The sequence below is a fragment of the Pollicipes pollicipes genome, unplaced genomic scaffold, assembly GCF_011947565.3.
Source record: "Pollicipes pollicipes isolate AB1234 unplaced genomic scaffold, Ppol_2.1 Scaffold_6686;HRSCAF=7923_pilon_pilon_pilon, whole genome shotgun sequence".
NCBI classification, from domain to species: domain Eukaryota; kingdom Metazoa; phylum Arthropoda; class Thecostraca; order Pollicipedomorpha; family Pollicipedidae; genus Pollicipes; species Pollicipes pollicipes.
This window is the reverse complement of record NW_023596921.1, coordinates 40158521-40161746: the sequence shown is the minus strand read 5'-3', so window position 1 is coordinate 40161746 and position 3226 is coordinate 40158521. Positions and strand designations below refer to the sequence as shown.

The 3226-nt window shown below is 62.8% G+C and overlaps 1 long non-coding RNA gene across 1 annotated transcript; it reads left to right on the top strand.

Annotated features, from left to right (window-relative positions):
- Positions 1–1010: 1010 nt before the first annotated feature.
- On the top strand, positions 1011–2618 carry LOC119107063 (uncharacterized). The gene is made up of 4 exons (XR_005095191.1): positions 1011–1026; positions 1445–1569; positions 1968–2153; positions 2501–2618. It is a non-coding gene; the product is annotated as an uncharacterized LOC119107063 (long non-coding RNA).
- Positions 2619–3226: the final 608 nt, after the last annotated feature.

Genomic DNA, 3226 nt, shown 5'->3' with positions numbered 1-3226 from the left:
GTGTTAACATACGCGTGAACGACACCCAAAGTTGTCTGCAGACTCCGCCATTCCGAACATGCCTGCACCACTTGCCCTTATGTGCCCTAAACAGGCCGCAATCGGTACCTGGTGCTTTGCTTGTGGTGGCGCCTCTTCCGAAGGACCGTACGTCATACAGCACAGTCTCGTCGACATCGTCACATCTGACCGCGGAGCCGTGAGGTCACAGCTGCGACCCGGCTGGACACTCAGTTTTGGCTGCTTTTCTGAGATGTTAAGTCGCTCTCTCGAAGACCCTTTTCAGTTCCCACTCTGCAACCAACGCGAACAACTGCGAAACCGGTGCCCACAGCATCCCCGGCGCCGTCCGTAACGGGAGAAGGGCAGGCCCGCACGGAAGGAAGCTCCCCGCAGGATCTGTAACTGGAGGAAGCTCCCATCAGGGTCCGTAAAGGGAGGAGGCCCCGCAGGATCTGTAACGGAAGAAGGCTCCCCGCAGGATCTGTAACTGGAGAAGGCTCCCCGCAGGGTCCGGAAAGGGAGGAGGCTGCCCGCAGGATTCGTAGCGTGCGAAGGCTGCTCGCAGGGTCCGTCGCCACCAGCTGTCGTAACGGGAGGAGGCTACCCGCAGGGCCCGCCGCCACCAGCTGTCGTAACGGGAGGAGGCTACGCAGGGCCGCCGCCACCAGCTGTCGTAACGGGAGGAGGCTACCCGCAGGGCCGCCGCCACCAGCTGTCGTAACGGGAGGAGGCTACCGCAGGGCCCGCCGCCACCAGCTGTCGTAACGGGAGGAGGCTACCCGCAGGGCCCGCCGCCACCAGCTGTCGTAACGGGAGGAGGCTACCCGCAGGGCCCCGCCGCCACCAGCTGTAGTATCGTAACGGGAGGAGGCTACCCGCAGGGCCCGCCGCCACAGCTGCCCGCGCCGAACCTGGGCATTCGAGCGTGTGCCAGGCATGCAGCTGAGAGACCACGACGACCGTGTGCTGAGGGCGGTACCTAACCGCAAGGACTGCCAGAACGCTGCTGGCTGACAACTGCAGGTAGGCACCCCCGCCGGCCACCGTTCGCGGCAGGGCCCAGCCACGCATCCACAACGCAGAGGCCACGTGTGTATAGCTGGGCAATGCACAACATAAGGCCGACTTGGGAACTAACAGATATGCGTTGTCGTGTGTCTGAATAAAGCCTTTCAGTACAAGAAGCCTTTTTGAGCGATGGTCGGAGGCATGTAATTGAGTCTGAATATTTTCGCTAGTATTTGTTACGCCATTAAACCCCACAGCCTGCTCAGTGGCCGTTGGGCAGCGGCGGTTTCGCGCACCGCTCCCTCCGGCCCGTGCTCTGTACCCTAGTTAGAGACGTGCACCTATGCTCGCTGCGTCACACCCTCCCCGTCGCTCCCGCTGGAGCGCGCCGTGTCGCGGTACCAGGCGTGACGCACCGCCACGACTCGGCCAGGTCTGCCACCTTCGACGCAGAGACGCTGGAGTGCCGCCTGAGCAGGGCCAGCCGGCGCCAGTTCCCGGACGACTACGTGGAAGCCGGCCGAGGCGTCGAGTACCTAGAGAACCAGTGTCTGGGCGGTGAGGACCGGGACGCGGCGCGTGGGGCTTAGGCGTGAGACTGAGGCCTGGGGACTGGCGAAGGTGCAATGAAGCTCGTGCAGGGGGCACACTTGGGGAGAGGGTCGAAGGTTTAAGAGCGAAGTAAAACAAAATCGACTTGGTGAGGGAGCGCGAAAGAAAGAAAGAAGGAGAGAGGGAGAGAGAGGGAGAGGGTGTGGGGGGTGTGGGGTGGAGATGGGATGATCATGATAGATGGTGCAGTATGGTATTTATCGTCTTGGACAGCTAGCTATGTTTCCTTCACGAAACACGGACGTCTGCTGTCTGTTACTATTGCTGTCCACCACTCATGCAGAACTTCACTACAAGTCTAGCGCGAGACGCCACGCCCGCTAACCCGAGCGTCGCACCCGCAGCGGACACGCGCTGCGACTACGTGCCGACCACGGACAAGTACCCGCGCTACATCGACCTGACGATCCCGCGCGTGGACCGCATCACGGACTGCGAGCGGCTCTGCACGAACAACCGCCAGTTCGTGTGCCGCTCGTTCGCTCTGTACACCACGGCCGGACAGTGTCTGCTGAGCGGAGACGATGAGAGTGAGTGCTACAAATTTCCGGAGCTGGGAGCATGAACTTGAGTTCGGGTGGCGTCTGCTGGACGAATGCGACGGAGCTGGGAGCATGAATTTGAGTTCGGGTGGCGTCTGCTGGACGAATGCGACGGAGCTGAGAAGTGAACGGCGTCTACTGGGCGGGAGATACAGGCGTGCTAAGGCTCTTCGTGTAAAAATACTACCCTCAGACCTCGAGATCGTTGATTAGTCATTAAAAGCCACTCTATTAGATTTATTAAAGCTCACTATCCTATTCATGGTCGGTTCGGTGCCGGTCAAGTCGCCGATACTTGCTCTGTCGGTAACAACAGCGGGATGATTCTGTTTCAGTCTCGGCCGGTGAGAAGGCCTATCTGTCACGCGCCGGGACGGACTTCTACCAGCGGGACTGCGTGGGTCGTCGTCCTGGCGGCGGCGGCAGACCTGATGGCGGCAGGCCTGATGGCGGCAGGCCTGATGGGGCAGGCCTGATGGCGGCAGACCTGATGGCGGCAGGCCTGATGGCGGCAGACCTGATGGCGGCAGACCTGACGGCGGTAGACCCGGCGGTGGGCGACCAGATGGGGGGCGGCCGGACGGCGTACGACCAGACAGCGGGCGGCCGGGAGGTGCGAACATGGCGCTCCCTGCAGGCGGACGGGCCCCGTTTCGCCGGCGCCGGACCCTGTATGTGTTAAACAGCGCCGGGCCCACCCGCCGCGCTCCCACCCCGTCGCTTTTGTTCCCTCCCGTCCGCCGCGGCCCGCCGGCGCCTCCGCCAGTTACGGGCTGGCGCTGGCCAGTCGCCCCGTCGGCTCCGCCCCAGCCGGGCCCGCCCCCGGCTGCCGAGACGGTTCGCTCGGACTCGCCAGGTGGCGGGCGTGCAGCCGTTCCCCGAGCTGTCTCCGACCGGCAACGACACCAGCGCCGAGTGGATTAAGCCCGCTCTTAGTCGCGACCAGAATCGGAGTAAGCCGATGGACGGGCGGAAACAGCCACAGAGTAAGCCATCAGTGCTTTCTTCAGGCCGATGCATCTTGCTGAAGGCCGTTGGCTATGCTTTGGCTGAAAGGATCT